We start from the raw sequence: 12,235 nt of genomic DNA, 5'->3' as shown, positions 1-12,235 counted from the left end.
GGAATTTTCTGTTTGCGTCGCCACACCCACACGTCTGGTCCGTTTTAAACCCGTTACCACTACAAACATTTTGCATGTCGCTATATGTACTCAACATAAACATTAGCTCCACTTCGCGTCCATTTTGAACTGGGAAGATGCACTCATGCACTCATACACTCTCTCTCTCTCTCTCACACACACACACACACTCATTTGCATGGGTATCGTTGTAGGAACTTTCCATTGACTTCCATTCATTTCTACAGTTTAAACCTTACCATTAGCCTAACCCTACCCATTACATACCTAACCATAACCAAAACTCAATTCACACCTTAGTCCTAAATCAGACCCCTGACCCAAAAAACACCCGTTCCCCTGTAGGGACCAGGCTTTGGTCCCCACAAAGAGAAGTGGGTCCCCACAACGTGGTATGTGTCAGGAAAAGTGGTCCCCACAAAGTATTAGAAACAAACACACACACGCACACACACACACAAGCATTAGCAGTCCAGCTTTGGCAGAAGCCTGGCACTCGGTGCAGCGCTGCCACCCGGTCCCATGTCCTCGGGCCAGAGTTCTGTCCACAGCCAATCGACTAGCGGGGCGCCTGCCAGGTCTAATCCTCCCTCCATCCCTTCCACCGGTTTTGCCAAATTGACCCGTCGGCTCTTTCTCCGACTAAATGCTGTTTGCAGAGCTGGAGCAACAGTTTTTGGAAGCTCTCCGATTGTCTTATTTTTGCTGCTCTTTATGATAAAGCGATGAGGCGAACTTGTTCAAACAAAGAAAAGACAGGAATTTCTATTGTTTTGTTCCCATGCACTGACTGTAATTTCACATAATTTCTTTCTTTTTTAAATTTTTTTTATATCATCGCTGGTGTTTTGGTCACATTTTGGAGTCTTTTGTATTGACATTTAACGGGTGGCAGGAAGAACTGTATGGGGTGCCGTTTGCAAAGCACTAATTTAGTTTATTTAGCCTGTCATAAAGACATGATGTTCATTTGTTAAGGTCATATTTTCACCATGTCATTCACTCATTTACAAATTTGGACCTAAATACATAGATACGAGTTAAATATTTAGCAAGCAATCTAAATATTTAGCAAAATTTAAAATATTTAGTTAGGATGCTAAATATTTAGTTTGCAAAAATATTCAGTTCCCAAGAGAATATTTAATTTGAAGCTAAAGGTTTACTAAACATTTGGCTCCAAATTAAATATTTTTCAAACTAAACATTTAAGTTTCAAACCAAATATTTACTTTCCAAACTGAACATTTACCTTGCTTGCAAATACTTGGGTTACTAGCTAAATACTTAACTTGTATCATAATATTTAGCTCCAATTTAAATATTTAATTTCCAAACTAAGCATTTAATTTTCAAACTTAACATGTATTTACCAAACTAAATATTTAAGCTGCTAGCCAAATATTTAGCATTAGCTGAATATTTAAGGCTAAGCTAAGTGTTTATCTAATGCACAAATTAGCTTGCTGACAAGCAGAATATAAAAGTTGGGTTTTATAAGCCCTGCTGTGTGTAAACTCAACATTTAGCTTGTGAATTAAATACTTTGTTTCTTAGTTGGAACTCTGGCGTTCATAGATAAGGTGAAAATATGACCCACACACATATTTTGCTCTTTCTCTGTCAGGCTAAATACACCAAATTATTGCTGTTAATTCATTTAACTTTTTTTTTTGTGGCTTTACAAGCGGCGCTCCATTAAATTGCGTGTGTCGATGTGAGACGTTCAGTGAGTTTCTGTGCAGTGAGCGGGACGTGAGTGAAACGGAGTCGTTTTGTGTTCAGCTCGTCGTCGTGCCGGTGTGTCCAGGTGTTCCCCGACCTCCATGTCCGCTGATCCAAACAAACAGAAACAGGACTGGAGGGAACATACAGAGGAAGCAGGAGGATGAAAATGAACCCGTTCTCCATCGGGATAAAAAAAAAAAAAAAAAAAGCAAACAAACTTTCCCCAAAAGAGAGATGATACTTTTGAATAAAGGATATTTTTCTCCTGGGTGTGGTCACAAACAAGTGTGTACATTTCTAAGTTAATTGAAAACTAAATCTTATTTGTTCTCTATACGAATGGCTGTATGTTAACCATGAAAAAGCAATGAGATCTACCATTAAAAAAAGGAAATAAATTAAATATGAAAATGTGACATTGTCTGCGTTTTTGTCTTTCTTTTTTTTTTCTTCAAAGCATCTGTGGAAATGTTGGTGGTAAAATGTTTCTCTGCTCTGCATGTCAATGATTCGCGTCATAAGTCAGTCGTAACACTAGAGGGCAGCACTGTAAAACACATCAATTCACCTGGATAGGAATCATCAAAGGGGGAAAAAACAGTAATTTCGCTTCAGCTTAGCAAAAATGCTTATACTTAAATCAACTCACTGAAATTTATATCTAAAATTTGAATAAAAAAAACAGTGATGTTATGGTTGGAAGAAGCAGATTTTTTGTTTTTAAATTAAGAATAAATTGTCATCTGAGATACAACTCATTTTTTCGTTGGAAGAAATTCCACTTGGTGCTTTTATTAACCTTAATGCTTTGTGTTCCGCTCTGAATACAAGAAAGATTTCAAATGTTCACCAAATAAATGTAAAAAGGTGCAAAACAAACATTTGGGACAGAGGTTCTCACTTTAGGATGGAGATTTTCACACTTTTAGATCCTTGTTCAACAGATGTAAGAACTCAAAAGATTTAATGTAACATTACTGAATGTCCCAGTTTTGTGTGATTAAAAATCAGTTTTGAGCCTGAAATTGTGAATGTGAGGTAAAGACTGGCACGTTATATCAGCCATTTTGTGGACTTTTCCCATTGGGTTTTCACTTTATAAACTCAGACTTTAATGCAGTGGGTGTCCAAACTTTCAGTCTCTGCCAAAAAAACTGGTAGACCAAAAATATGATTAAATTTAAAATGTAATAATGAGTGTATTGGTATTTTCTCCCTCTTTCTTTTTTCTTTTTTAGTTTTGCTTGCATGATAAACAAAACAAATGTGTGGAGCTCATCAGTTGTTTTCTATTTGGTTCTATTTGATCGACAGGAGGGGCCGATCAAAATCATTTCAAGGGCCACAAATGGCCCATGCGCCACACTTTGGGCACTGCTGCTTTAATGTGTCTTTATGGTCACTCATAATAACATTATTTAGAAAACAAATTCACAAGTAAAAAGTCTCATAAGTGTGTGGCAATCGCACAGCAAGTCGGGCCACAGATTCTCAGATTAGTCCTGGACTTTGACTGGGCCGTTCTAAAGCATGAATATACTATAAACCAAACCATTCCACCAACTATAGCGGGATATTTGAATACAGTTTAATCCAACTTCACAAGTCTGAGCAGTGTTCCAGTTTTTACAAAAAAAAAAAAAAAAGTAAAAAGGCTCCCCACAGCATGTTGGTGCCACCACCATGATCACAGCCTCCTCCTACCTTCTCCCCCAGGCTTGTCTTCTTCATGGTTTGTCACAAACTGTTAGAATTTTGCTTCCACTTCACAATTATGTACAACTTTGTGTTTTTCTCTCACCTAAAATCCCAATAACTTTCATCGAGGTTGTAGCATAACAACATGTGGAAACCTTCGAGGTCTTAACACAGCACTTACTGCGAACTCTGTTAGCTAGCAGCCGATTTAAAACGCGTTCAACCGCTGGCAGCGAATCATGGTGGCAGGTTTCCGAACAGCAGCGATGAAATGTAGCCTTTAAAAATTGAGTTAAAAGTCGACTGGCTGTCGTCTCGCTCAGACACGGCAGCGGGAAACGTCCGACTAGCGTGGAAACGGTACGTGATCCTGAGCATTACGTCAGAAACGTCCAGTGACGTTCGCAATAACAACAACAACAACAACAACAACAACAACAACAATAATAATAATAATAATAATAATAATAATAATAATAATAATAATAATAATAATAATAATAATAATAATAAATAAATAAAAATAATAAAAAGAAACCACAGAATGCTCCGGAATCCTTTCTAATGGCGTCATGTAAGCGACACATCCGGACGGGGAACGGAGTGTCAGCGGTCCGGTTTAATACCCGAAATCAGCCACATACAAAGAAATCTGCTGATGCTGTTTTTATCATTCTGAGAGGGAAACGTTGAATTTAAAAAAAAAAGAAAGAAAGAAAGAAAAAGAAAGACATTTAAGTATTTAAGATCGTCTCACAAGGAAACTATCAACATCTGGATGTGCAATTGACATAAAAACAGAGAAAGGAGCAGTGAGAGGGGAAATGTGCTGCAGGACTAAGGGGAATATTAGTAATCGTCATAAAATTCAAATACACTCTCGTGTAGAATTGGTCTTTTGTTCGGCTAAAGTCCTGAGACGGAGTTAAAATATAATAGACTGCAGGTGAATTTTTTATCTTGTTAGCTGAATTCAGTTTACATTTGTGCCAATGATTGTTAGATTAAAGCACTCTCTCAACACCTCGCCAGTAAAATGTTCTTGTCTCTGTTGAATCCATCAGAATAATGATCCCTTCTTCAGTTTATTTGTCAATTTTATCATCTGCCGGCCCAATTGATTTTTTTGACCTATGTTTTTCATTCACACTTGCTGCCTCACTGTGTCTGTGAATCATCGTGAAAGGAATGAAACTCATATTGATAAATTCTGATCTCAGTCTCACGAAAGACGATAATTTAAACTCTCTGCAGCCGAAGCAGAAAGCAGCTTCAGAGTTTGAGTAACTCTCCAAGAAACGTCTATGAATAAAACCAGAACAAGTCAGAGCAGAATCCTGGTGTGGAGTTCAAACACCTATGAGTAAAAATTCTCTGTGCCGTCATTCCCACATCGAGCCACAGTGCATGTCAAGAAAGAGATGAAATAGAGGCTAAATGTCACTCCGAGGAGAATCGGTGAAAGCCTGAAACCCAGCATGAAAACAAAAGTACATTTGGTGATTCATAGAAGAGCATTAATGATATACGATTCTCATAGATTGGGATTTTTTTTTTTCAAAAGCATGACTTGAAATAAAAATTATGTTTTTACGTATAACGACATTGTAAAATCACTGAACGATGGTGGGTAAATGTGTCGTTTTATATCAGTTCGCCTTGCCAACAACTTAGAGTTATGACAGAGGAGAACTTGTTCAGATTGTTTTTGAGTTATTTTCTTCAAAGTCAGATGTTTACGACACTTTTAAATATCACGGCGCTTTACAGCCCCGGTGAATGGAGGAACTTCTGAGGATGCGTGCTAATGAACAACACTTCTTCCATCCGTGCCTCGATGTAAAAACCTGAAGAAATTAGCCAAGGTGTTGGGAAGAGAGTCGTGGAGAGGAAGAAGAAGAAGTTGTTTTTGGGCACAAATGGATCTTCAAGACGGGCAATGTCCCGAGGCGTTCTGTCAAATTGGCTACATAGTGGCTAAATGACAATGAAGAACCCTAAATTCAGGAAGTCAACACAACATGGCTCCTCTATTAACCCGTTAACAATGTTTTTACCAGCGTTGAACTGAGCAGTAGCTAGCATACTGAGCTCAGTAGATGTTCAGTTCCACCAGCTAATTGCTGCTGGCTAGTCTGAAGGAGCTGATTGGGAAAATCAGTTTGACCTTTTTTTAAATTACTTCTCAGTATTTTTGGAGAGTTCTTGTTAGAAAATGTAAATAATTCACCGCAGGAAAAACCACAAGCTTGTAACCGCAGATTTTGCTGCCAATCCCATGTCTTAGTCGGGCTTGAGAACATTTAGCTGAATAACACCGTCAGACAATCAAACAAGATCAAAACTTTGCAACCCTGCCACGTCGGATCTAATGATCAGAAAGAACTGCAACCTCCTGCAGATTAAAGAAAAAACCTCCGAGAAGCTGCAGAGCTGCGTAAAAACCCTCAGGCCTCAGACTAAACAGATCTCTGTGTTTGTAAGTTTGCGGCTTTTCAGAAAAGAGGGTTCTGCCACTCATTCAAATAGGTCTGTAATTTGTAACTCAAGAATTACAAATGCAATCCAGAAGGTTTGAGATCTGGTGTAAATAGCAAAATGAGTGACTGCAGGCTTTTGTTTCTGTCTTTGTTCTTGGAGGCATGTGGTCAAAAAGTGAACTCAAATACAGTTAAAGACAGTTCTCCATAGTTACAGTTTTGCTAATGCCTTGCACTTTATGGGACATTGCAAGAAAACCTTCTATTTCCTCATTTCTGGAATGTAAAAACAGACAAATACCTTATGCTTGATGCTAACTAGCATGTCTGCTTTTAAAGGGCCACTGTTCCTCCTTCTTCTCTGCTGCTGTTTTGAGGAATGTCAACGTTTTTAAATATTCCTCGTTTATGGAGTGTTCAGGCGTTAGCGGCCGGCTGAAACTCTGCCCCCTGGTGGTGACCCTGGGTCTTCATCTTTAGAGGTTCAATAAATGAATCCGTATGTTTAGAAAGAAAAGACAATTCTGCACTTCTGTCTTTAATAATTTATTTTACCATTTTAAGAAGCTGCTATTGTCATTATAGGAGCACAAGAGGCTCTGAAAACTGAAACAGCAAGGACTGAAACATTTATTTGACAAACACATAAAGAAACAAATAGAAATGCCAAGTTTGGGTTGTTTAATGTTGTTTCATCTTAAGTTAATTGTAAAATATTCACAATGTTTTATTCCCAAATTCATCAGTAACACCAAGTGGATGTTGACATCGGTTTTAATACTGAGAAACGGACCAACTTCACAGTAATCTGACCACACATTTGCATCTCCAGATAAATATTACGGAGTAAAATTGTTTACTTTTTGTCTTGTAATGAGCGACATTCTTCTATGCTGTTTGCTGTTAAGGAAGAACCAAAAACCAGGCGGCAGAGAGGACGATTTTCAGAAGTTTACATTTAATGAAACACAGAATGTGTGCGGAGTTAAGCTGGAGAAAACACAACAATAGACTAACAGGTAGAGGACAGGAGAACCTGTCAATTGTTGTCTAAAGTCAGGAGTATAAATGCTGAGGAAGGTGATTGATGGAGTTTAAAAAGGTGAGTGGTTATATCATGTGCAAAATGAAGGAAGGGAAAACAAGAAAAAGTAAAACATGACTTTATATAAAAGTTTCTATACAAGTCACCAAAACAGACTGAAAAAAAAGAAAGGAGATCAAAATTGAAAAACGAAAGTGCCGACTAAAGACTCTGTATTTATCAGAACAAGCCAAAGCAGGACCAAAAAAAATATATATTTTTGTTTGCTTTTCTTAACATTTGGCTGCCAGTGCTTTTCCTGCCACCTTGTGTTTACAGTCCTGGTTCTGGTCCGGCTGGCGGTCTCACACAAAGGGAAACATCAGCTCACGATTAGCTGGAGGTCAGTATTTATCTTAGCTAGCAGGCTACAGCTACAAATAGAAACCTCAGTGAGGTCACAGACCCTCTCCCTTCTTCAAATCGAACAAATTAGGTGTCAGACGTTTGTACTGATTTGTGCTGCACAAATTTTCATTTGTGCCGCTGTCATTTTAAAGACATTAATAAAAAGGTTTTCAGAGGTCATCTGAGGTCAACCTCCCCAACAAACATTTACGCACTTTTACAAAATCAAACAAAATTTGGCATCAATCAGCTCAGCTGCGTTTGTGCAGCACAAATTTTTGTGTGTGCCGCTATCATTTTAAAAACATTAGTAAACGTTTCCAGAGGTCGTCAGAGGTCAACCTCCCGAACCCAAAAGATTTACACACATTTAGAAAATCAAACAAAATTTGGCATCAATCAGCTCAGCTGCGTTTGTGCAGCACAATTTTTTTTTTGTGCTGCTTTTGCTTTGGAGATATTTGTGATGACCTCTGGAAACCTTTTCATCAGCACCTTTAAAAACGATGGTGGCACAAAAGAAAACTTTCACTGCACAAACGCTTGACACCAGTTCTTCATTCAGGTGATTCAAACCAAGAGCAGCTTAGAGTGTGCGCAAATATTTTCAAGTTGTTTATGTCACCACCTTTATCTCTGACTAATAAACTGATGACATAAAATAATGTGACACATAAGTTGATAAAAATAATAAAAAACAAAGTAAGGCAGGTTTTGGTTGCATAATTGGTATTTTGAAGAAGGTCTGCTGACATCTGCTGTAAGCTGCTGAACATCTGGAGTCGCTAAATAGCGCATTATAAGGATCAGCTACCGACGGGGATTTTATGCCGCGTCAAGTTTTTGAAGAGCTCCTGCTCTGAACAATTCAGGTGTAACAGAGAGAATAAAGGACCTGGAGTACACCGTGTGCTGCTGCACAACTGATAGGAAAAAAAAAAAGCTTTTCTCTGAGTATTAGATTATTCTTCCTCCAGTTTCTCAGCTCAAGTTTGCCTCAAGCGTTGGACTGAGACGTTGGCTGACACAAATGTGCCAAACTTCACACCTGATGACGGCCCTCCTCATAATTAGCCGTCTGACCCGGAGCCACACATGACACAGAGAAACCTTGGCCGTGTGGAAGATAATTACCTTGGATGTAACTTTGTTTTCACACGTGTTTCTTTGACGCTACTCGACCAACTCCCAGATCTTAGATCGGGGTGCCCTTTCACTGCCTGAACGGAAAAAAACCCCTAAAACATAAAGCTGTGTAAATTAAAAGGCACCCTATTACTCAATAGCTGGATGAAATGAGAAACGTAAATAGATTGATTAATTCATCTTAATTGTCTACAGTAATATATTTATGACATTTGAATGTTAGTGTGCCAGGCGTCTTTCTAAATAATGTAGTGACGTTATGTTTTGATGTTTTATATTGAAAAGACTTGATTATTCTGCCTCTAGGTGAAAAGTTCAACAGTCAAACAGTCACTCTGCACATCTTGTGTTGCTCAAAATTATGTCACAGCTTTTTATTTATTTATTTATTTTCCAGGCATTTCATTACCTTTGCCCAACACATGGGAGTGAGAAATGAGAAAACTTCTGACCCGAGGCGTGTGTTTTACTCCTGGCATATTGTGTGTTTTCAGTGGATAGAAGTCGCCTGCAGAGCAGAACAGGGCTTGGATCAGAGGAGGAAAACAAAAAAATGCCTCCAAATGCCAAGCTAAATTAGCCACAGATAGAGAGGAGTCTGACTAAAAGCCACTTTTCCTTCATGTGACCAAGCAGAAACCTCAGTCATCCAGACTTTTCCTGTCACAGCGAAAAGTGTGACAGGACTTTTGGCAATGTTTTTTGTGAAATATTGCCATATTTCACAAAAACACGTACAGACGCACATGTTCAACAGGGACAAAAAGAGACTCACTATCAAATTCTAATAATGCTAATGTACAGCATTTCGGTCAGTGCCTGCTGTTTGAAAAGTGATTTATAAATAAAGTTGGCCCGGCATGTTTCCTGCATTTTGCATTTGGCTCCCTGCCGTTCCGGTGCGTCCATTTTGAGCACCGTGTTCCCTTGTAAAATCGCACCTGTTTCTAATCCAGTAATCACCTCTAGCATAAACGTTCCTTGTCGGATCCTGCTGTTAGCAGCATTAAGTAACAACATTTGGCGGTCTCATACAAAGGGAAACATCCGCTCACGATTAACTGGAGGTCAGTATTTATTTTAGCTAGCAGGCTGCAGCTACATATAGAAACCTCCCTTCTTCTAACTTATCAATAAGGTCCATTCAAAGCACAGTCTGCCTGCCTCATGTATGTATTTGGTCCTTCCCAACAATAACACATAACAAATAATACTTTTATTTCAGGCAAACAACACTTTACATGCTTTTTTTTTTTTGCCTGTGTTTCCAGAGTCGGCTTCTGCTAGCAAACTTTAGTGGCTGCCACAAGAGGGCGCTAACGCTACATGTTCCACCTCGTCTCAGAAAAACTACAATGTCCTGTCTTTATCTATATTTATTACACATTTTGTAAGTTAAACTATAAATACTGGATGTAAGTAGAATAAACTGCAAAGATTAACGTTGCCAGGTCGAATCTGCCACTTTTAGGTTCTTGTTATTGGACCGTGCTGTTGCACATGGAGCAGCGTAGCAGACCACAGACTGTTGTCACGGGAATGATGAAATGTACCCATTAGCAACAAAATGAAACCAGACAATTAGCAACCAAAAGAAGTTTAGTGACGCATCAGTTCCTTGGAAAAACAGAAGAAAAAAAAAGAAAAAAACGTTAGGAAGGAAGAAAGGAAAACAGCCAAAGGTTAAAAACCGCAGATTTGTTGTCGACGTGGACAGGAGAAGCGGAGATGTAATGATTTTTCATATTGTTCGCAAATTACACTAACAAGTAAATTACTGTTATTTAGCTGGCTAGGACTTGTTTGTTATTAACTTATCTTTTAGGTTTCCTTAATAAAAAAAAAAAGATATGTCAAAATGAATATGTTACATGTGAATGAACAGTTTGTGCTGCCATGACACTGACTGACTGTTTTCAGACCTGTTTATTCGAACTCTAGCAACTAATTTCTACAAGCACTCAAAATCTGCATTATTCGTTTAACTATTTATTTTTCTTTTAGTTATGTTTTTATCAGGTTAATTCACATCAAGATGTGTAATTTTAACTGGGGGCTGATTTGTTTGTAAACAAATGGCGTAGTGCGCCATCAACGGAGTTAGGAATTGAAGTTTGAAAAATTAGGGCTCTCCCACAAAGCTGCATGTTTGTCATGGGTCGATAAATAGTGGGGCACTGCCTCCAACCTCTATTTCTCTTTGTGACAAACTGCTCAGGCAGACTGAAGGTTCATAAAATAGTGTTAGCATAAAATACGATTATATTTTTGAGACTTCATTTACCATCATTTCACCCTCCGGAGCTAGCAGATCTAAATACAGACACAGCATTTTTCTACAAGTAAAACATTTACTGTTTGGGACCTTTAAACCAAACTTTAATTTAATCTCCAAATTAGATTGCACTGTTTCTTCTTGTTCTATTTTAGGGCGCACTTGTGTAACCCAATGTCTAGACACCATCATTTTGGGTAAAATGTATACTCTTTCTTTCTTATATAAAGTGAAAAAAAACATAACTGATGCCTGGAGAAAGTCAAAACCGCCTAAACGTGTCTCCATTATGTAAGAAATAGTGAGATTCCAGAAATTATGCCATTTCCTTTGCTCTCCTGTCCTCTCTACTTATGCTGCAGCTCTTCACATTGTATTGTTTTCCAAAAGAAATTGAAGTAATATTTATATTTTCATTCAACAGTGAGCTTGTTCGTTCCTTTTAATGCCTCCTCTTTGCTCCCTCGTCTGTCCACTCCACCTCAGCGTTTTTATCTTTTCCTTTTTTTCCCCGCATGTCCCCCTTGGCTGAGTCTCCGGCTGACATATGAGTGTGGTCAGAGGTTATGTGGTTGTAATTAGGAGGGCTGTGCCGGAGCGATAGACCCCGTTTCCTGTTTCCAGACTACAACAAATCGTCTTGCAGCCCAGCCAGCCCTGAAAACAGCTGTCAGCCCCGGGGATCGCTCCTCAAACTCTTAAACTTAAATAAAACTGTCTTTTACAGTCTCATAACTCGTACTGCAAGGTTCCCACTGACAACCCAGCTCACCGCTCTGTCTTTTCCCTTTCTTGCTGGGTCAGTTACATAACTGCAGCACTGCCCACTGGAATCCTCTGGCCTCTTACTGACACTGACCGAGCGCTGAGTTCAGCCTGAAGACCTTCATTTATCTGGAAGAAGGAATTAAAAGCATGCGCGCTAATGCTGACTGCGGGGCATGCATAAAGAAAAATGCAAATGCTTTATTTTGAATGTTGTGGTGCCTTTTCTAGTCACTTTTTTTTTTTTAAGAAATAGCTGAAAAGTATAAATACAACAGTATTGCTAAGTCTGCATCTGATGTCTGTTCTGCTGCACACTTTGCTGCTGCAAAGTATGAAACTACCTGTTGTTTCCAGACAAGTCTGACTCTGAACCACCACAGGTACTGACTACGGCCACTATCATAGCAGTAGATAGTACCGCTATGATAGTATTAGATAGTAGCGGTACTATCTAGTAACACCTGTTTGCTACTATCATAGCAGTAGATAGTATCTGTTGTTATTCCTATTTGGGCTTTAAAAAATCATACATATATCAGATACATTATTGGGATGAGGGCTGCACAGTGGCACAGTTGGTAGAGCTGTTGCCTTGCAGCAAGAAGGTCCTGGGTTCGATTCCCGGCCCGGGATCTTTCTGCATGGAGTTTGCATGTTCTCCCTGTGCATGCGTGGGTTCTCTCCGGG

Source organism: Gambusia affinis, linkage group LG04, assembly GCF_019740435.1.
Source record: "Gambusia affinis linkage group LG04, SWU_Gaff_1.0, whole genome shotgun sequence".
NCBI classification, from domain to species: Eukaryota; Metazoa; Chordata; class Actinopteri; order Cyprinodontiformes; family Poeciliidae; genus Gambusia; species Gambusia affinis.
This window is presented reverse-complemented; position numbering follows the sequence as displayed.